Source organism: Ascaphus truei, unplaced genomic scaffold (assembly GCF_040206685.1).
Source record: "Ascaphus truei isolate aAscTru1 unplaced genomic scaffold, aAscTru1.hap1 HAP1_SCAFFOLD_666, whole genome shotgun sequence".
Taxonomy (NCBI): Eukaryota; Metazoa; Chordata; class Amphibia; order Anura; family Ascaphidae; genus Ascaphus; species Ascaphus truei.
The window spans coordinates 118,166-143,521 of NW_027456999.1; the positions used below are offsets into that span (position 1 = coordinate 118,166).

The 25,356-nt window shown below is 26.8% G+C and overlaps 13 non-coding genes across 13 annotated transcripts; all 13 read left to right on the forward strand.

Annotated features, from left to right (window-relative positions):
* The first annotated feature begins 412 nt into the window (after positions 1-412).
* On the forward strand, positions 413-494 carry TRNAS-GCU (transfer RNA serine (anticodon GCU)). Its single transcript has one exon. It is a non-coding gene; the product is annotated as a tRNA-Ser (tRNA).
* A 1,549-nt stretch (positions 495-2,043) lies between these two features.
* Positions 2,044-2,125, forward strand: TRNAS-GCU (transfer RNA serine (anticodon GCU)). Its single transcript has one exon. It is a non-coding gene; the product is annotated as a tRNA-Ser (tRNA).
* Positions 2,126-3,341: 1,216 nt separating this feature from the next.
* TRNAR-UCU (transfer RNA arginine (anticodon UCU)) lies at positions 3,342-3,423 on the forward strand. The gene has a single exon. It is a non-coding gene; the product is annotated as a tRNA-Arg (tRNA).
* Positions 3,424-5,883: 2,460 nt separating this feature from the next.
* Positions 5,884-5,965, forward strand: TRNAS-GCU (transfer RNA serine (anticodon GCU)). Its single transcript has one exon. It is a non-coding gene; the product is annotated as a tRNA-Ser (tRNA).
* Positions 5,966-8,060: 2,095 nt separating this feature from the next.
* On the forward strand, positions 8,061-8,142 carry TRNAR-UCU (transfer RNA arginine (anticodon UCU)). Its single transcript has one exon. It is a non-coding gene; the product is annotated as a tRNA-Arg (tRNA).
* Positions 8,143-12,344: 4,202 nt separating this feature from the next.
* Positions 12,345-12,426, forward strand: TRNAS-GCU (transfer RNA serine (anticodon GCU)). The gene has a single exon. It is a non-coding gene; the product is annotated as a tRNA-Ser (tRNA).
* Positions 12,427-13,527: 1,101 nt separating this feature from the next.
* Positions 13,528-13,609, forward strand: TRNAS-GCU (transfer RNA serine (anticodon GCU)). The gene has a single exon. It is a non-coding gene; the product is annotated as a tRNA-Ser (tRNA).
* A 5,151-nt stretch (positions 13,610-18,760) lies between these two features.
* TRNAS-GCU (transfer RNA serine (anticodon GCU)) lies at positions 18,761-18,842 on the forward strand. The gene has a single exon. It is a non-coding gene; the product is annotated as a tRNA-Ser (tRNA).
* Positions 18,843-20,510: 1,668 nt separating this feature from the next.
* Positions 20,511-20,592, forward strand: TRNAS-GCU (transfer RNA serine (anticodon GCU)). Its single transcript has one exon. It is a non-coding gene; the product is annotated as a tRNA-Ser (tRNA).
* A 983-nt stretch (positions 20,593-21,575) lies between these two features.
* Positions 21,576-21,657, forward strand: TRNAS-GCU (transfer RNA serine (anticodon GCU)). The gene has a single exon. It is a non-coding gene; the product is annotated as a tRNA-Ser (tRNA).
* An 895-nt stretch (positions 21,658-22,552) lies between these two features.
* Positions 22,553-22,634, forward strand: TRNAS-GCU (transfer RNA serine (anticodon GCU)). The gene has a single exon. It is a non-coding gene; the product is annotated as a tRNA-Ser (tRNA).
* Positions 22,635-24,170: 1,536 nt separating this feature from the next.
* Positions 24,171-24,252, forward strand: TRNAS-GCU (transfer RNA serine (anticodon GCU)). The gene has a single exon. It is a non-coding gene; the product is annotated as a tRNA-Ser (tRNA).
* Positions 24,253-25,235: 983 nt separating this feature from the next.
* Positions 25,236-25,317, forward strand: TRNAS-GCU (transfer RNA serine (anticodon GCU)). Its single transcript has one exon. It is a non-coding gene; the product is annotated as a tRNA-Ser (tRNA).
* The last annotated feature ends 39 nt before the right edge of the window (positions 25,318-25,356 follow it).

Sequence of the window (25,356 nt, forward strand, 5' to 3'; positions counted from 1 at the left end):
TGACATATCATGACAAATCATATTATATCATGACATATAATCACATATCGTGACATATCATGACATAATATCATGACATATCAAATATTATCATATCATGACATATTATATCATGAAATATATCATATCATGACATATATCATTTCATGACATATCATACCAAATTATATCATGACAAATCATATCATGATAAATCATATCATGACATATATCATGACATCTATCATATCATGACATATATCATATCATGACATACAGTATTTGTACAAATCATATCATATCATGACATGATTTTTTGCATTCTTTTTATAATTATATTTGAATTTTTTTATCGTTACATTAATTTTCGCATTATTTTTATCTTCTTTTTTTGCATTGTTTTTAAAAAAATCCTTTTTTATTTTTTTCTATAGATGAGGTGGCCGAGAGGTTAAGGCGATGGACTGCTAATCCATTGTGCTCTGCACGCATGGGTTCAAATCCCATTCTCATCGTTGGTTTTCTCTTTGTTCATTCTATTTGTCATTCATTTTGCATTATTTTATTAAATATTTTGATATGTCATATCATGACATACCATGACAAATCATTTTATATCATGACATATCATGACAAATCATATTATATCATGACATAATATCTTGACATATCAAATATCATATCATATCATGACATATATCATATCATTACATATCATATCATGACATATATAATATCATGACATATCATATCATGACATATCATGACATATCATATCATGACATGATTTTTTGCATTATTTTTATCATTATATTTGAATTTTTAGAGCGTTACATTATTTTTGCATTTTTTTCTTTTTTGCATTGTTTTTAAAAAAATCCTTTTTTATTTTTTTCTATTTGTCATTCGTTTTGAATTATTTTGTTAAATATTTTGATATGTCATATCATGACATATCATGACATATCATGACAAATCATATTATATCATGACATATAATCACGTATCGTTACATATCATGACATAATATCATGACATATCAAATATCATATCATATCATGACATATATCATATCATGACATATCATATCATGACATATATCATATCATGACATATATCATATCATGACATACAGTATTTGTACAAATCATATCATGACATATCATGACATATCATATCATACATGATTTTTTGCATTCTTTTTATAATTATATTTGAATTTTTTTATCGTTTCATTAATTTTCGCATTATTTTTATCTTCTTTTTTTGCATTGGTTTTAAAAAAATCCTTTTTTATTTTTATCTATAGATGAGGTGGCCGAGAGGTTAAGGCAATGGACTGCTAATCCATTGTGCTCTGCATGCATTGGTTCAAATCCCATTCTCATCGTTGGTTTTCTCTTTGTTCATTCTATTTGTCATTCATTTTGCATTATATTTTTTAATATTTTAATATGTCATATCATGACATATCATGACAAATCATATTATATCATAACATAATATCATGACATATAAAATATCATATCATATCATGACATATATCATATCATGACATATATCATATCATGACATATATCATATCATGACATATCATATCATGACATATATCATATCATGACATATCATATCATGACATATATATCATATCATGAAATATCATTACAAATCATATTATATCATGACATATAATCACATATCGTGACATATCATGACATAATATCATGACATATCAAATATTATCATATCATGACATATTATATCATGACATATATCATATCATGACATATATCATTTCATGACATATCATACCAAATTATATCATGACAAATCATATCATTATAAATCATATCATGACATATATCATGACATATATCATATCATGACATATATCATATCATGACATACAGTATTTGTACAAATCATATCATATCATGACATGATTTTTTGCATTCTTTTTATAATTATATTTGAATTTTTTTATCGTTACATTAATTTTCACATTATTTTTATCTTCTTTTTTTGCATTGTTTTTAAAAAAATCCTTTTTTATTTTTTTCTATAGATGAGGTGGCCGAGAGGTTAAGGCGATGGACTGCTAATCCATTGTGCTCTGCACGCATGGGTTCAAATCCCATTCTCATCGTTGGTTTTCTCTTTGTTCATTCTATTTGTCATTCATTTTGCATTATTTTATTAAATATTTTGATATGTCATATCATGACATACCATGACAAATCATTTTATATCATGACATATCATGACAAATCATTTTATATCATGACATATCATGACAAATCATATTATATCATGACATAATATCTTGACATATCAAATATCATATCATATCATGACATATATCATATCATTACATATCATATCATGACATATATAATATCATGACATATCATATCATATCATGACATATCATGACATATCATATCATGACATGATTTTTTGCATTATTTTTATCATTATATTTGAATTTTTAGATCGTTACATTATTTTTGCATTTTTTTCTTTTTTGCATTGTTTTTAAAAAATCATTTTATATTTTTTTCTATTTGTCATTCATTTTGCATTATTTTGTTAAATATTTTGATATGTCATATCATGACATATCATGACATATCATGACAAATCATATTATATCATGACATATAATCACATATCGTTACATATCATGACATAATATCATGACATATCAAATATCATATCATATCATGACATATATCATATCATGACATATCATATCATGACATATCATGACATATCATATCATGACATATCATGACATATCATGACATATCATGACATATCATATCATGACATGATTTTTTGCATTATTTTTATCATTACATTTGAATTTTTAGATCGTTACATTATTTTTGCATTTTTTTTTTTGCATTGTTTTTAAAAAAAATCCTTTTTTATTTTTTTCTATTTGTCATTCATTTTGCATTATTTTGTTAAATATTTTGATATGTCATATCATGACATATCATGACAAATCATATTATATCATGACATATAATCACATATCGTTACATATCATGACATAATATCATGACATATCAAATATCATATCATATCATGACACATATCATTTCATGACATATATCATATCATGACATATATCATATCATGACATATATCATATCATGACATATATCATATCATGACATACAGTATTTGTACAAATCATATCATGTCATATCATGACATATCATATTATGACATGATTTTTTGCATTCTTTTTATAATTATATTTGAATTTTTTTATCGTTACATTAATTTTCGCATTATTTTTATCTTTTTTTTTGGATTGTTTTTAAAAAAATCCTTTTTTATTTTTTTCTATTAATGAGGTGGCCGAGAGGTTAAGGCGATGGACTTCTAATCCATTGTGCTCTGCACGCATGGGTTCAAATCCCATTCTCATCGTTGGTTTTCTCTTTGTTCATTCTATTTGTCATTCATTTTGCATTATTTTATTAAATATTTTGATATGTCATATCATGACATACCATGACAAATCATTTTATATCATGACATATCATGACAAATCATATTATATCATGACATAATATCTTGACATATCAAATATCATATCATATCATGACATATATCATATCATTACATATCATATCATGACATATATAATATCATGACATATCATACTGCTGCGGCACAGTTTATTCGAGCATTTGCCCGTTCTGTGCCGCAGCAGTAGCCTGGCGCGCGCCCGAGTGTGACGGGCGCGCGCCGAAGCAGCGGAAGAGCGCCCTCCGATCGGGGCGCTCTCCCTACCGCTGCCGGGTCCGCCGGGTCCCCCGGAACCCCCTGCCGCTGTCCCGCGATCGCGGGACACCAGGGCTCCCTCGGGGAGCCCCTGGACACGCGTGCAGGGGGCGCACGCTCCCGATGACGCGTGACCGCGCGTCTATGACGCGTGACCGCGCGTCTATGACGCGCGGCACTCCGAGGGGCGGCCACTAGCAAGCCGGGAGATTTCCCGGCTTGCGGTACCGACCACACTTCAATAAAGTGTGTCGGTAGTGTATCATGACATATCATGACATATCATATCATGACATGATTTTTTGCATTATTTTTATCATTATATTTGAATTTTTAGAGCGTTACATTATTTTTGCATTTTTTTCTTTTTTGCATTGTTTTTAAAAAAATCCTTTTTTATTTTTTTCTATTTGTCATTCATTTTGCATTATTTTGTTAAATATTTTGATATGTCATATCATGACATATCATGACATATCATGACAAATCATATTATATCATGACATATAATCACATATCGTTACATATCATGACATAATATCATGACATATCAAATATCATATCATATCATGACATATATCATATCATGACATATCATATCATGACATATATCATATCATGACATATATCATGTCATGACATATATAATATCATGACATACAGTATTTGTACAAATCATATCATGACATATCATGACATATCATATCATGACATGATTTTTTGCATTCTTTTTATAATTATATTTGAATTTTTTTATCGTTACATTAATTTTCGCATTATTTTTATCTTCTTTTTTTGCATTGTTTTTAAAAAAATCCTTTTTTATTTTTTATCTATAGATGAGGTGGCCGAGAGGTTAAGGCGATGGACTGCTAATCCATTGTGCTCTGCATGCATTGGTTCAAATCCCTTTCTCATCGTTGGTTTTCTCTTTGTTCATTCTATTTGTCATTCATTTTGCATTATTTTTTAAATATTTTAATATGTCATATCATGACATATCATGACAAATCATATTATATCATGACATATCATGACAAATCATATTATATCATAACATAATATCATGACATATAAAATATCATATCATATCATGACATATATCATATCATGACATATATCATATCATGACATATCATATCATGACATATATCATATCATGACATATTATGACAAATTATATCATGACATATCATGACATATCATATCATGACATGATTTTTTGCATTATTTTTATAATTATATTTGCATTTTTATATCGTTACATTATTTTTGCATTTTATTCTTTTTTGCATTGTTTCTAAATAAAATCCTTTTTAATTTTTTTTATATAGATGAGTTGGCCGAGAGGTTAAGGTGATGGACTGCTAATCCATTGTGTTCTGCATTCATGGGTTCAAATCCCATTCTCATCGTTGGTTTTCTCTTTGTTCATTCTATTTGTCATTCATTTTGCATTATTTTGTTAAACAATTTTAATATGTCATATCATGACATATCATGACAAATCATATTATATCATGACATATCATGACAAATCATATTATATCATAACATAATATCATGACATATAAAATATCATATCATATCATGACTTATATCATATCATGACATATATCATATCATGACATATCATATCATGACATATATCATATCATGACATATCATATCATGACATATATATCATATCATGACATATCATGACAAATCATATTATATCATGACATATAATCACATATCGTGACATATCATGACATAATATCATGACATATCAAATATTATCATATCATGACATATTATATCATGACATATATCATATCATGACATATATCATTTCATGACATATCATACCAAATTTTATCATGACAAATCATATCATGATAAATCATATCATGACATATATCATGACATCTATCATATCATGACATATATCATATCATGACATACAGTATTTGTACAAATCATATCATATCATGACATGATTTTTTGCATTCTTTTTATAATTATATTTGAATTTTTTTATCGTTACATTAATTTTCGCATTATTTTTATCTTCTTTTTTTGCATTGTTTTTAAAAAAATCCTTTTTTATTTTTTTCTATAGATGAGGTGGCCGAGAGGTTAAGGCGATGGACTGCTAATCCATTGTGCTCTGCACGCATGGGTTCAAATCCCATTCTCATCGTTGGTTTTCTCTTTGTTCATTCTATTTGTCATTCATTTTGCATTATTTTATTAAATATTTTGATATGTCATATCATGACATACCATGACAAATCATTTTATATCATGACATATCATGACAAATCATATTATATCATGACATAATATCTTGACATATCAAATATCATATCATATCATGACATATATCATATCATTACATATCATATCATGACATATATAATATCATGACATATCATATCATGACATATCATGACATATCATATCATGACATGATTTTTTGCATTATTTTTATCATTATATTTGAATTTTTAGAGCGTTACATTATTTTTGCATTTTTTTCTTTTTTGCATTGTTTTTAAAAAAATCCTTTTTTATTTTTTTCTATTTGTCATTCGTTTTGAATTATTTTGTTAAATATTTTGATATGTCATATCATGACATATCATGACATATCATGACAAATCATATTATATCATGACATATAATCACGTATCGTTACATATCATGACATAATATCATGACATATCAAATATCATATCATATCATGACATATATCATATCATGACATATCATATCATGACATATATCATATCATGACATATATCATATCATGACATATATAATATCATGACATACAGTATTTGTACAAATCATATCATGACATATCATGACATATCATATCATGACATGATTTTTTGCATTCTTTTTATAATTATATTTGAATTTTTTTATCGTTACATTAATTTTCGCATTATTTTTATCTTCTTTTTTTGCATTGTTTTTAAAAAAATCCTTTTTTATTTTTTATCTATAGATGAGGTGGCCGAGAGGTTAAGGCGATGGACTGCTAATCCATTGTGCTCTGCATGCATTGGTTCAAATCCCATTCTCATCGTTGGTTTTCTCTTTGTTCATTCTATTTGTCATTCATTTTGCATTATTTTTTAAATATTTTAATATGTCATATCATGACATATCATGACAAATCATTTTATATCATGACATATCATGACAAATCATATTATATCATGACATAATATCTTGACATATCAAATATCATATCATATCATGACATATATCATATCATTACATATCATATCATGACATATATAATATCATGACATATCATATCATATCATGACATATCATGACATATCATATCATGACATGATTTTTTGCATTATTTTTATCATTATATTTGAATTTTTAGATCGTTACATTATTTTTGCATTTTTTTCTTTTTTGCATTGTTTTTAAAAAATCATTTTATATTTTTTTCTATTTGTCATTCATTTTGCATTATTTTGTTAAATATTTTGATATGTCATATCATGACATATCATGACATATCATGACAAATCATATTATATCATGACATATAATCACATATCGTTACATATCATGACATAATATCATGACATATCAAATATCATATCATATCATGACATATATCATATCATGACATATCATATCATGACATATCATGACATATCATATCATGACATATCATGACATATCATGACATATCATGACATATCATATCATGACATGATTTTTTGCATTATTTTTATCATTACATTTGAATTTTTAGATCGTTACATTATTTTTGCATTTTTTTTTTTGCATTGTTTTTAAAAAAATCCTTTTTTATTTTTTTCTATTTGTCATTCATTTTGCATTATTTTGTTAAATATTTTGATATGTCATATCATGACATATCATGACAAATCATATTATATCATGACATATAATCACATATCGTTACATATCATGACATAATATCATGACATATCAAATATCATATCATATCATGACACATATCATTTCATGACATATATCATATCATGACATATATCATATCATGACATATATCATATCATGACATATATCATATCATGACATATATCATATCATGACATACAGTATTTGTACAAATCATATCATGTCATATCATGACATATCATATTATGACATGATTTTTTGCATTCTTTTTATAATTATATTTGAATTTTTTTATCGTTACATTAATTTTCGCATTATTTTTATCTTTTTTTTTGGATTGTTTTTAAAAAAATCCTTTTTTATTTTTTTCTATTAATGAGGTGGCCGAGAGGTTAAGGCGATGGACTTCTAATCCATTGTGCTCTGCACGCATGGGTTCAAATCCCATTCTCATCGTTGGTTTTCTCTTTGTTCATTCTATTTGTCATTCATTTTGCATTATTTTATTAAATATTTTGATATGTCATATCATGACATACCATGACAAATCATTTTATATCATGACATATCATGACAAATCATATTATATCATGACATAATATCTTGACATATCAAATATCATATCATATCATGACATATATCATATCATTACATATCATATCATGACATATATAATATCATGACATATCATACTGCTGCGGCACAGTTTATTCGAGCATTTGCCCGTTCTGTGCCGCAGCAGTAGCCTGGCGCGCGCCCGAGTGTGACGGGCGCGCGCCGAAGCAGCGGAAGAGCGCCCTCCGATCGGGGCGCTCTCCCTACCGCTGCCGGGTCCGCCGGGTCCCCCGGCACCCCCTGCCGCTGTCCCGCGATCGCGGGACACCAGGGCTCCCTCGGGGAGCCCCTGGACACGCGTGCAGGGGGCGCACGCTCCCGATGACGCGTGACCGCGCGTCTATGACGCGCGGCACTCCGAGGGGCGGCCACTAGCAAGCCGGGAGATTTCCCGGCTTGCGGTACCGACCACACTTCAATAAAGTGTGTCGGTAGTGTATCATGACATATCATGACATATCATATCATGACATGATTTTTTGCATTATTTTTATCATTATATTTGAATTTTTAGAGCGTTACATTATTTTTGCATTTTTTTCTTTTTTGCATTGTTTTTAAAAAAATCCTTTTTTATTTTTTTCTATTTGTCATTCATTTTGCATTATTTTGTTAAATATTTTGATATGTCATATCATGACATATCATGACATATCATGACAAATCATATTATATCATGACATATAATCACATATCGTTACATATCATGACATAATATCATGACATATCAAATATCATATCATATCATGACATATATCATATCATGACATATCATATCATGACATATATCATATCATGACATATATCATGTCATGACATATATAATATCATGACATACAGTATTTGTACAAATCATATCATGACATATCATGACATATCATATCATGACATGATTTTTGCATTCTTTTTATAATTATATTTGAATTTTTTTATCGTTACATTAATTTTCGCATTATTTTTATCTTCTTTTTTTGCATTGTTTTTAAAAAAATCCTTTTTTATTTTTTATCTATAGATGAGGTGGCCGAGAGGTTAAGGCGATGGACTGCTAATCCATTGTGCTCTGCATGCATTGGTTCAAATCCCATTCTCATCGTTGGTTTTCTCTTTGTTCATTCTATTTGTCATTCATTTTGCATTATTTTTTAAATATTTTAATATGTCATATCATGACATATCATGACAAATCATATTATATCATGACATATCATGACAAATCATATTATATCATAACATAATATCATGACATATAAAATATCATATCATATCATGACATATATCATATCATGACATATATCATATCATGACATATCATATCATGACATATATCATATCATGACATATTATGACAAATTATATCATGACATATCATGACATATCATATCATGACATGATTTTTTGCATTATTTTTATAATTATATTTGCATTTTTATATCGTTACATTATTTTTGCATTTTATTCTTTTTTGCATTGTTTTTAAAAAAATCCGTTTTTATTTTTTTTCTATAGATGTGGTGGCCGATAGGTTAAGGCGATGGACTGCTAATCTATTGTGCTCTGCATGCATGCATTCTCATCGTTGGTATTCGCTTTGTTCATTCTATTTGTCATTCATTTTGCATTATTTTGTTAAATATTTTGATATGTCATATCATGACATATCATGACAAATGATATTATATCATGACATATCATGACAAATCATATTATCATAACATAATATCATGACATATAAAATATCATGACATATATCATATCATGACATATATCATATCATGACATATCATATCATGACATATATCATATCATGACATATATCATATCATGACATATTATGACAAATTATATTATGACATATCATGACATATCATATCATGACATGATTTTTTGCATTATTTTTATAATTATATTTGCATTTTTATATCGTTACATTATTTTTGCATTTTATTCTTTTTTGCATTGTTTTTAAAAAAAATCCTTTTTAATTATTTTATATAGATGAGTTGGCCAAGAGGTTAAGGTGATGGACTGCTAATCTATTGTGTTCTGCATTCATGGGTTCAAATCCCATTCTCATCGTTGGTTTTCTCTTTGTTCATTCTATTTGTCATTCATTTTGCATTATTTTGTTAAACAATTTTAATATGTCATATCATGACATATCATGACAAATCATATTATATCATGACATATCATGACAAATCATATTATATCATAACATAATATCATGACATATAAAATATCATATCATATCATGACATATATCATATCATGACATATATCATATCATGACATATATCATATCATGACATATCATATCATGACATATATCATATCATGACATATCATATCATGACATATATATCATATCATGACATATCATGACAAATCATATTATATCATGACATATAATCACATATCGTGACATATCATGACATAATATCATGACATATCAAATATTATCATATCATGACATATTATATCATGACATATATCATATCATGACATATATCATTTCATGACATATCATACCAAATTATATCATGACAAATCATATCATGATAAATCATATCATGACATATATCATGACATATATCATATCATGACATATATCATATCATGACATACAGTATTTGTACAAATCATATCATATCATGACATGATTTTTTGCATTCTTTTTATAATTATATTTGAATTTTTTTATCGTTACATTAATTTTCGCATTATTTTTATCTTCTTTTTTTGCATTGTTTTTAAAAAAATCCTTTTTTATTTTTTTCTATAAATGAGGTGGCCGAGAGGTTAAGGCGATGGACTGCTAATCCATTGTGCTCTGCATGCATGGGTTAAAATCCCATTCTCATCGTTGGTTTTCTCTTTGTTCATTCTATTTGTCATTCATTTTGCATTATTTTATTAAATATTTTGATATGTCATATCATGACATACCATGACAAATCATTTTATATCATGACATATCATGACAAATCATTTTATATCATGACATATCATGACAAATCATATTATATCATGACATAATATCTTGACATATCAAATATCATATCATATCATGACATATATCATATCATTACATATCATATCATGACATATATAATATCATGACATATCATATCATGACATATCATGACATATCATATCATGACATATCATGACATATCATATCATGACATGATTTTTTGCATTATTTTTATCATTATATTTGAATTTTTAGATCGTTACATTAGTTTTGCATTTTTTTCTTTTTTGCATTGTTTTTAAAAAATCATTTTTTATTTTTTTCTATTTGTCATTCATTTTGCATTATTTTGTTAAATATTTTGATATGTCATATCATGACATATCATGACATATCATGACAAATCATATTATATCATGACATATAATCACATATCGTTACATATCATGACATAATATCATGACATATCAAATATCATATCATGACATATCATATCATGACATATCATGACATATCATATCATGACATATCATGACATATCATGACATATAATGACATATCATATCATGACATGATTTTTTGCATTATTTTTATCATTACATTTGAATTTTTAGATCGTTACATTATTTTTGCATTTTTTTTTTGCATTGTTTTTAAAAAAATCCTTTTTTATTTTTTTTCTATTTGTCATTCATTTTGCATTATTTTGTTAAATATTTTGATATGTCATATCATGACATATCATGACAAATCATATTATATCATGACATATAATCACATATCGTTACATATCATGACATAATATCATGACATATCAAATATCATATCATATCATGACATATATCATATCATGACATATCATATCATGACATATATCATATCATGACATACAGTATTTGTACAAATCATATCATGACATATCATGACATACCATATCATGACATGATTTTTTGCATTCTTTTTATAATTATATTTGAATTTTTTTATCGTTACATTAATTTTCGCATTATTTTTATCTTCTTTTTTGCATTGTTTTTAAAAAAATCCTTTTTTATTTTTATCTATAGATGAGGTGGCCGAGAGGTTAAGGCGATGGACTGCTAATCCATTGTGCTCTGCACGCATGGGTTCAAATCCCATTCTCATCGTTGGTTTTCTCTTTGTTCATTCTATTTGTCATTCATTTTGCATTATTTTATTAAATGTTTTGATATGTCATATCATGACATATCATGACAAACCATATTATATCATGACATATCATGACAAATCATATTATATCATAACATAATATCATGACATATAAAATATCATATCATATCATGACATATATCATATCATGACATATATCATATCATGACATATATCATATCATGACATATATCATATCATGACATATCATATCATGACATATATCATATCATGACATATCATGACATATCATGACAAATTATATCATGACATATCATGACATATCATATCATGACATGATTTTTTGCATTATTTTTATAATTATATGTGCATTTTATATCGTTACATAATTTTCGCATTTTTTTTCTTTTTTGCATTGTTTTTAAAAAAATCCTTTTTTTTTTTCTATACTGTAGATGTGGTGGCCGATAGGTTAAGGCGATGGACTGCTAATCTATTGTGCTCTGCATGCATGGGTTCATATCCCATTCTCATCGTTGGTATTTGCTATGTTCATTCTATTTGTCATTCATTTTACATTATTTTGTTAAATATTTTGATATGACATATCATGACATATCATGACAAATCATATTATATCATGACATATAATCACATATCGTGACATATCATGACATAATATCATGACATATCAAATATTATCATATCATGACATATATCATATCATGACTTTTATCATATCATCACATATATAATATCATGACATTTCATATCATGACATATGACATATATCATATATGACATATATCATATCATGACATATATCATTTCATGGCATATCATAACAAATTATATCATGACAAATCATATCATGACAAATCATATCATGACATATATCATGACATATATCATATCATGACATATATCATATCATGACATACAGTATTTGTACAAATCATATCATATCATGACATGATTTTTTGCATTCTTTTTATAATTATATTTGAATTTTTTTATCGTTACATTAATTTTCGCATTATTTTTATCTTCTTTTTTTGCATTGTTTTTAAAAAAATCCTTTTTTATTTTTTTCTATAGATGAGGTGGCCGAGAGGTTAAGGCGATGGACTGCTAATCCATTGTGCTCTGCACGCATGGGTTCAAATCCCATTCTCATCGTTGGTTTTCTCTTTGTTCATTCTATTTGTCATTCATTTTGCATTATTTTATTAAATATTTTGATATGTCATATCATGACATACCATGACAAATCATTTTATATCATGACATATCATGACAAATCATATTATATCATAACATAATACACTGGCGACACACTTTATTCGAGCTCGGCTAGTCCCACGAATTCGGGTATACCCGGGTGTATTGAGGTTTGTGACTGTTTTCTGCCCGAGTGCATTGAGGTATTTTCCAGGCAGGGATTGAAGCATTTTATTCCCGCTGGCTGCAATATTGCACAGTATATATATATATACTGCATTACAATTCATGAATTTATGCCATCTGGTAGACACGCGAAGCATTGCAGCCTATTAAATCCTAATCATTATCATTTAACAGATCAGCCGCCCGTCAGCCAGGCATGAACCCAGGCTGTGAAGGCAAACGCAACGGGGCTTGTCAGAGGTGAGAAGCGGCGCATTCCAGGTATCTGCCAGGTACATACTGGGTATTTGCTAGAATAAAGTGTGTCGGTGCAGTATCATGACATATAAAATATCATATCATATCATGACATATATCATATCATGACATATATCATATCATGACATATCATATCATGACATATATCATATCATGACATATCATATCATGACATATTTTGACAAATTATATCATGACATATCATGACATATCATATCATGACATGATTTTTTGCATTATTTTTATAATTATATTTGCATTTTTATATCGTTACATTATTTTTGCATTTTATTCTTTTTTGCATTGTTTTTAAAAAAAATCCTTTTTTGTTTTTTTCTATAGTTGAGTTGGCCGAGAGGTTAAGGTGATGGACTGCTAATCCATTGTGTTCTGCGTGCATGGGTTCAAATCCCATTCTCATTGTTGGTTTTCTCTTTGTTCATTCTATTTGTCATTCATTTTGCATTATTTTATTAAATATTTTGATATGTCATATCATGACATACCATGACAAATCATTTTATATCATGACATATCATGACAAATCATTTTATATCATGACATATCATGACAAATAATATTATATCATGACATAATATCTTGACATATCAAATATCATATCATATCATGACATATATCATATCATTACATATCATATCATGACATATATAATATCATGACATATCATATCATGACATATCATGACATATCATATCATGACATATCATAACATATCATATCATGACATGATTTTTTGCATTATTTTTATCATTATATTTGAATTTTTAGATCGTTACATTATTTTTGCATTTTTTTCTTTTTTGCATTGTTTTAAAAAAATCGTTTTTTATTTTTTTCTATTTGTCATTCATTTTGCATTATTTTGTTAAATATTTTGATATGTCAAAACATATCATGACATATCATGACAAATCATATTATATCATGACATATAATCACATATCGTTACATATCATGACATAATATCATGACATATCAAATATCATATCATATCATGACATATATCATATCATGACATATCATATCATGACATATATCATATCATGAAATATATCATATCATGACATATATCATATCATGACATATATCATATCATGACATAACATATCATGACATATATCATATCATGACATATATCATATCATGACATATATCATATCATGACATATATCATATCATGACATATATCATATCATGACATATATCATAACATGTCCGGGATGGGAAGGGAGCGAAGATAGCAGGGATACACCATGAAAAATAAAAAATAAATGCATACAATAGTGTAATAAGTTCTTTTCAATCTGGATAAAACATGTATGTCTTGGCTCTATAGCAATGCCTACTTACAGCAGGTCAAAAGGTAAAAAGCATTGATCTACACAGCAGGTAGAAAGGTGTCAGGATCTTCAGGAACAACAGCCCAGGTTTACAGCATAAGAAATCAGCACCTCAGCTCAGACGTCAGTAGATGTGAGTGGATCAGAGACATGCAAAAGAAAGGCAGACCATAGTGTCGATCGTGCATAAAATTTATATAAACAAACAACAAATTTTAGGAATTGTACTCACATTGTGTACATAATCATAGTTCACATAAGGCTTTACTTGAGGCAAATGGAGTGCTGGTTCAGTGTGGAGCAGCTCACCGGGGATCTTCTCCTTAGACTCACAACAGACCGGGTGGGAGATGGCATCTGACGTCACATCCGCTGTTGGGGTGACGGCATCCGGTCTTGGAGGCAAACGGTGGGGGAACTCAGCAACTCTGAAGCCTTCAGTAGAAAGAGCAGCTACAGCAATGAAAGTGGCTCTACGCGTTTCGTCGTACTAGACAACTTCCTCAGGAGCAATGATATATCATATCATGACATACAGTTTTTGTACAAATCATATCATGACATATCATGACATATCATATCATGATTTTTTGCATTCTTTTTATAATTATATTTGAATTTTTTTATCGTTACATTAATTTTCGCATTATTTTTATCTTCTTTTTTTGCATTGTTTTTAAAAAAAATCATTTTTTATTGTTATCTATAGATGAGGTGGCCGAGAGGTTAAGGCGATGGACTGCTAATCCATTGTGCTCTGCATGCATTGGTTCAAATCCCATTCTCATCGTTGGTTTTCTCTTTGTTCATTCTATTTGTCATTCATTTTGCATTATTTTTTAAATATTTTAATATGTCATATCATGACATATCATGACAAATCATATTATATCATGACATATCATGACAAATCATATTATATCATAACATAATATCATGACATATAAAATATCATATCATATCATGACATATATCATATCATGACATATCATATCATGACATATATCATATCATGACATATCATATCATGACATATATCATATCATGACATATCATATCATGACATATATCATATCATGACATATATCATATCATGACATATATCATATCATGACAAACAGTATTTGTACAAATCATATCATGACATATCATGACATATCATGACAAATCATATTATATCATGTCATATCATGACAAATCATATTATATCATTACATAATATCATGACATATCAAATATCATATCATATCATGACATATATCATATCATGACATATCATATCATGACATATATCATATCATGACATATCATGACATATCATGACAAATTATATCATGACATATTATGACATATCATATCATGACATGATTTTTTGCATTATTTTTATAATTATATTTGCATTTTTATATCGTTACATAATTTTCGCATTTTTTTTCTTTTTTGCATTGTTTTTAAAAAAAAACTTTTTTATTCTTTTCTATAGATGAGGTGGCCAAGAGGTTAAGGCGATGGACTGCTAATCCATTGTGCTCTGCATGCATGGGTTCATATCCCATTCTCATCGTTGGTATTCGCTTTGTTCATTCTATTTGTCATTCATTTTGCATTATTTTGTTAAATATTTTTATATGTCATATCATGACATATCATGACAAATCATATTATATCATGACATATAATCACATATCGTGACATATCATGACATAATATCATGACATATCAAATATTATCATATCATGACATATATCATATCATGACTTTTATCATATCATCACATATATAATATCATGACATTTCATATCATGACATATTATATCATGACATATATCATATCATGACATATATCACTTCATGACATATATCATATCATGACATATCAAACAATGACATATATCATATCATGACATATATCATATCATGACATATATCATATCATGACATACAGTATTTGTACAAATCATATCATATCATGACATGATTTTTTGCATTCTTTTTATAATTATATTTGAATTTTTTTATCGTTACATTAATTTTTGCATTATTTTTATCTTCTTTTTTTGCATTGTTTTTAAAAAAATCCTTTTTTATTTTTTTCTATAGATGAGGTGGCAGAGAGGTTAAGGCGATGGACTGCTAATCCTTTGTGCTCTGCACGCATGGGTTCAAATCCCATTCTCATCGTTGGTTTTCTCTTTGTTCATTCTATTTGTCATTCATTTTGCATTATTTTATTAAATATTTTGATATGTCATATCATGACATACCATGACAAATCATTTTATATCATGACATATCATGACTAATCATATTATATCATGACATAATATCTTGACATATCAAATATCATATCATATCATGACATATATCATATCATGACATATATCATATCATGACATATCATCTCATGACATATATCATATCATGACATATCATATCATGACATATCATGACAAATTATATCATGACATATCATGACATATCATATCATGACATGATTTTTTGCATTATTTTTATAATTATATTTGCATTTTTATATCGTTACATAATTTTCGCATTTTTTTTCTTTTTTGCATTGTTTTTAAAAAAATCCTTTTTTATTTTTTTTTCTATAGATGTGGTGGCCGATAGGTTAAGGCGATGGACTGCTAATCCATTGTGCTCTGCATGCATGGGTTCATATCCCATTCTCATCGTTGGTATTCGCTTTGTTCATTCTATTTGTCATTCATTTTGCATTATTTTGTTAAATATTTTTATATGTCATATCATAACATATCATGACAAATCATATTATATCATGACATATAATCACATATCGTGACATATCATGACATAATATCATGACATATCAAATATTATCATATCATGACATATATCATATCATGACATATATCATATCATGACTTTTATCATATCATCACATATATAATATCATGACATTTCATATCATGACATATTATACCATGACATATATCATATCATGCCATATTTCATTTCATGACATATCATAACAAATCATATCATGACAAATCATATCATGACAAATCATATCATGACATATCATATCATGACATATATCATATCATGACATATATCATATCATGACATATATCATATCATGACATACAGTATTTGTACAAATCATATCATGACATATCATGACATATCATATCATGACATGATTTTTTGCATTCTTTTTATAATTATATTTGAATTTTTTTATCGTTACATTAATTTTCGCATTATTTTTATCTTCTTTTTTTGCATTGTTTTTAAAAAAAATCCTTTTTTATTTTTTTCTATAGATGAGGTGGCCGAGAGGTTAAGGCGATGGACTGCTAATCCATTGTGCTCTGCACGCATGGGTTCAAATCCCATTCTCATCGTTGGTTTTCTCTTTGTTCATTCTATTTGTCATTCATTTTGCATTATTTTATTAAATATTTTGATATGTCATATCATGACATACCATGACAAATCATTTTATATCATGACATAGCATGACAAATCATTTTATATCATGACATATCATGACAAATCATATTATATCATGACATAATATCATGACATATCAAATATCATATCATATCATGACATATATCATATCATTACATATCATATCATGACATATATAATATCATGACATATCATATCATGACAAATCATATTATATCATGACATATAATCACATTTCATGACATATCATGACATAATATCATGACATATCAAATATTATCATATCATGACATATATCATATCATGACATTTATCATAATATCATGACATATGAAATATTATCATATCATGACATATATCATATCATGACATTTATCATATCATAACATATATCATATCATGACATATCATGACATATCATGACATATCATGACATATCATGACAAATCATATCATGACATATCATGACAAATCATATCATGACATATCATGACATATCATATCATGACATGATTTTTTGCATTATTTTTATCAATATATTTGCATTTTTATATCGTTACATTATTTTTGCATTTTTTTTCTTTTTTGCATTGTTTTAAAAAAAAAACATTTTTATTTTTTTCTATAGATGAGGTGGCCGAGAGGTTAAGGCAATGGACTGCTAATCCATTGTGCTGTGCATTCATTGGTTCAAATCCCATTCTCATCGTTGGTTTTCCCTTTGTTCATTCTATTTGTCATTCATTTTGCATTATTTTTTTAAATATTTTAATATGTCATATCATGACATATCATGACAAATCATATTATATCATGACATATCATGACAAATCATATTATATCATAACATAATATCATGACATATAAAATATCATATCATATCATGACATATATCATATCATGACATATATCATATCATGACATATATCATATCATGACATATCATATCATGACATATATCATATCATGACATATCATATCATGACATATCATGACAAATTATATCATGACATATCATGACATATCATGACATGATTTTTTGCATTATTTTTATCATTATATTTGAATTTTTAGATCGTTACATAATTTTTGCATTTTTTTCTTTTTTGCATTGTTTTTAAAAAAATCCTTTTTCATTTTTTTCTATTTGTCATTCATTTTGCATTATTTTGTTAAATATTTTGATATGTCATATCATGACATATCATGACAAATCATATTATATCATGACATATAATCACATATCGTTACATATCATGACATAATATCATGACATATCAAATATCATATCATATCATGACATATATCATATCATGACATATCATATCATGACATATATCATATCATGACATATATCATATCATGAAATATATCATATCATGACATATATCATATCATGACATATATCATATCATGACAAACAGTATTTGTACAAATCACATCATGACATATCATGACATATCATATCATGACATGATTTTTTGCATTCTTTTTATAATTATATTTGAATTTTTTTATCGTTACATTAATTTTCGCATTATTTTTATCTTCTTTTTTTGCATTGTTTTTAAAAAAATCCTTTTTTATTTTTATCTATAGATGAGGTGGCCGAGAGGTTAAGGCGATGGACTGCTAATCCATTGTGCTCTGCACGCATGGGTTCAAATCCCATTCTCATCGTTGGTTTTCTCTTTGTTCATTCTATTTGTCATTCATTTTGCATTATTTTATTTAATATTTTGATATGTCATATCATGACATATCATGACAAATCATATTATATCATGACATATAATCACATATCATGACATATCATGACATAATATCATGACATATCAAATATTATCATATCATGACATATATCATATCATGACATTTATCATATCATAACATATATCTTATCATGACATATCATATCATGACATATCATGACATATCATGACAAATCATATCATGACATATCATGACATATCATATCATGACATGATTTTTTGCATTATTTTTATCATTATATTTGCATTTTTATATCGTTACATTATTTTTGCATTTTTTTCCTTTTTTGCATTGTTTTTAAAAAAAACCTTTTTTATTTTTTTCTATAGATGAGGTGGCCGAGAGGTTAAGGCAATGAACTGCTAATCCATTGTGCTCTGCATGCATTGGTTCAAATCCCATTCTCATCGTTGGTTTTCTCTTTGTTCATTCTATTTGTCATTCATTTTGCATTATTTTTTTAAATATTTTAATATGTCATATCATGACATATCATGACAAATCATATTATATCATGACATATCATGACAAATCATATTACATCATAACATAATATCATGACATATAAAATATCATATCATATCATGACATATATCATATCATGACATATATCATATCATGACATATATCATATCATGACATATCATATCATGAAATATATCATATCATGACATATATCATATCATGACATATATCATATCATGACATATATCATATCATGACATATATCATATCATGACATATCATGACATATCCTATCATGACATGATTTTTTGCATTCTTTTTATAATTATATTTGAATTTTTTTATCGTTACATTAATTTTCGCATTATTTTTATCTTCTTTTTTTGCATTGTTTTTAAAAAAATCCTTTTTTATTTTTATCTATAGATGAGGTGGCCGAGAGGTTAAGGCGATGGACTGCTAATCCATTGTGCTCTGCACGCATGGGTTCAAATCCCATTCTCATCGTTGGTTTTCTCTTTGTTCATTCTAATTGTCATTCATTTTGCATTATTTTATTAAATATTTTGATATGTCATATCATGACATACCATGACAAATCATTTTATATCATGACATAGCATGACAAATCATTTTATATCATGACATATCATGACAAATCATATTATATCATGACATAATATCATGACATATCAAATATCATATCATATCATGACATATATCATATCATTACATATCATATCATGACATATATAATATCATGACATATCATATCATGACATATCATGACATATTATATCATGACATATCATGACATATCATATCATGACATAATTTTTTGCATTATTTTTATCATTATATTTGAATTTTTAGATCGTTACATTATTTTTGCATTTTTTTCTTTTTTGCATTGTTTTTTAAAAAAATCCTTTTTTATTTTTTTCTATTTGTCATTCATTTTGCATTATTTTGTTAAATATTTTGATATGTCATATCATGACATATCATGACAATTCATATTATATCATGACATATAATCACATATCGTTACATATCATGACATAATATCATGACATATCAAATATCATATCATATCATGACATATATCATATCATGACATATCATATCATGACATATATCATATCATGAAATATATCATATCATGACATATATCATATCATGACATATATCATATCATGACATATATCATATCATGACATATATCATATCATGACATATATCATATCATGACATATCATGACATATCCTATCATGACATGATTTTTTGCATTCTTTTTATAATTATATTTGAATTTTTTTATCGTTACATTAATTTTCGCATTATTTTTATCTTCTTTTTTTGCATTGTTTTTAAAAAAATCCTTTTTTATTTTTATCTATAGATGAGGTGGCCGAGAGGTTAAGGCGATGGACTGCTAATCCATTGTGCTCTGCACGCATGGGTTCAAATCCCATTCTCATCGTTGGTTTTCTCTTTGTTCATTCTATTTGTCATTCATTTTGCATTATTTTATTAAATATTTTCATATGTCATATCATGACATATCATGACAAATCATATTATATCATGACATATAATCACATTTCATGACATATCATGACATAACATCATGACATATCAAATATTATCATATCATGACATATATCATATCATGACATTTATCATAATATCATGACATATGAAATATTATCATATCATGACATATATCATATCATGACATTTATCATAATATCATGACATATGAAATATTATCATATCATGACATATATCATATCATGACATTTATCATATCATAACATATATCATATCATGACATATCATGACATATCATGACATATCATGACAAATCATATCATGACATATCATGACAAATCATATCATGACATATCATGACATATCATATCATGACATGATTTCTTGCATTATTTTTATCATTATATTTGCATTTTTATATCGTTACATTATTTTTGCATTTTTTTTCTTTTTTGCATTGTTTAAAAAAAAAAACATTTTAATTTTTTTCTATAGATGAGGTGGCCGAGAGGTTAAGGCAATGGACTGCTAATCCATTGTGCTGTGCATGCATTGGTTCAAATCCCATTCTCATCGTTGGTTTTCCCTTTGTTCATTCTATTTGTCATTCATTTTGCATTATTTTTTTAAATATTTTAATATGTCATATCATGACATATCATGACAAATCATATTATATCCTGATATATCATGACAAATCATATTATATCATAACATAATATCATGACATATAAAATATCATATCATATCATGACATATATCATATCATGACATATATCATATCATGACATATATCATATCATGACATATCATATCATGACATATATCATATCATGACATATCATATCATGACATATCATGACAAATTATATCATGACATATCATGACATATCATGACATGATTTTTTGCATTATTTTTATCATTATATTTGAATTTTTAGATCGTTACATAATTTTTGCATTTTTTTCTTTTTTGCATTGTTTTTAAAAAAATCCTTTTTCATTTTTTTCTATTTGTCATTCATTTTGCATTATTTTGTTAAATATTTTGATATGTCATATCATGACATATCATGACAAATCATATTATATCATGACATATAATCACATATCGTTACATATCATGACATAATATCATGACATATCAAATATCATATCATATCATGACATATATCATATCATGACATATCATATCATGACATATATCATATCATGACATATATCATATCATGAAATATATCATATCATGACATATATCATATCATGACATATATCATATCATGACAAACAGTATTTGTACAAATCACATCATGACATATCATGACATATCATATCATGACATGATTTTTTGCATTCTTTTTATAATTATATTTGAATTTTTTTATCGTTACATTAATTTTCGCATTATTTTTATCTTCTTTTTTTGCATTGTTTTTAAAAAAATCCTTTTTTATTTTTATCTATAGATGAGGTGGCCGAGAGGTTAAGGCGATGGACTGCTAATCCATTGTGCTCTGCACGCATGGGTTCAAATCCCATTCTCATCGTTGGTTTTCTCTTTGTTCATTCTATTTGTCATTCATTTTGCATTATTTTATTTAATATTTTGATATGTCATATCATGACATATCATGACAAATCATATTATATCATGACATATAATCACATATCATGACATATCATGACATAATATCATGACATATCAAATATTATCATATCATGACATATATCATATCATGACATTTATCATATCATAACATATATCTTATCATGACATATCATATCATGACATATCATGACATATCATGACAAATCATATCATGACATATCATGACATATCATATCATGACATGATTTTTTGCATTATTTTTATCATTATATTTGCATTTTTATATCGTTACATTATTTTTGCATTTTTTTCCTTTTTTGCATTGTTTTTAAAAAAAACCTTTTTTATTTTTTTCTATAGATGAGGTGGCCGAGAGGTTAAGGCAATGAACTGCTAATCCATTGTGCTCTGCATGCATTGGTTCAAATCCCATTCTCATCGTTGGTTTTCTCTTTGTTCATTCTATTTGTCATTCATTTTGCATTATTTTTTTAAATATTTTAATATGTCATATCATGACATATCATGACAAATCATATTATATCATGACATATCATGACAAATCATATTACATCATAACATAATATCATGACATATAAAATATCATATCATATCATGACATATATCATATCATGACATATATCATATCATGACATATATCATATCATGACATATCATATCATGAAATATATCATATCATGACATATATCATATCATGACATATATCATATCATGACATATATCATATCATGACATATATCATATCATGACATATCATGACATATCCTATCATGACATGATTTTTTGCATTCTTTTTATAATTATATTTGAATTTTTTTATCGTTACATTAATTTTCGCATTATTTTTATCTTCTTTTTTTGCATTGTTTTTAAAAAAATCCTTTTTTATTTTTATCTATAGATGAGGTGGCCGAGAGGTTAAGGCGATGGACTGCTAATCCATTGTGCTCTGCACGCATGGGTTCAAATCCCATTCTCATCGTTGGTTTTCTCTTTGTTCATTCTAATTGTCATTCATTTT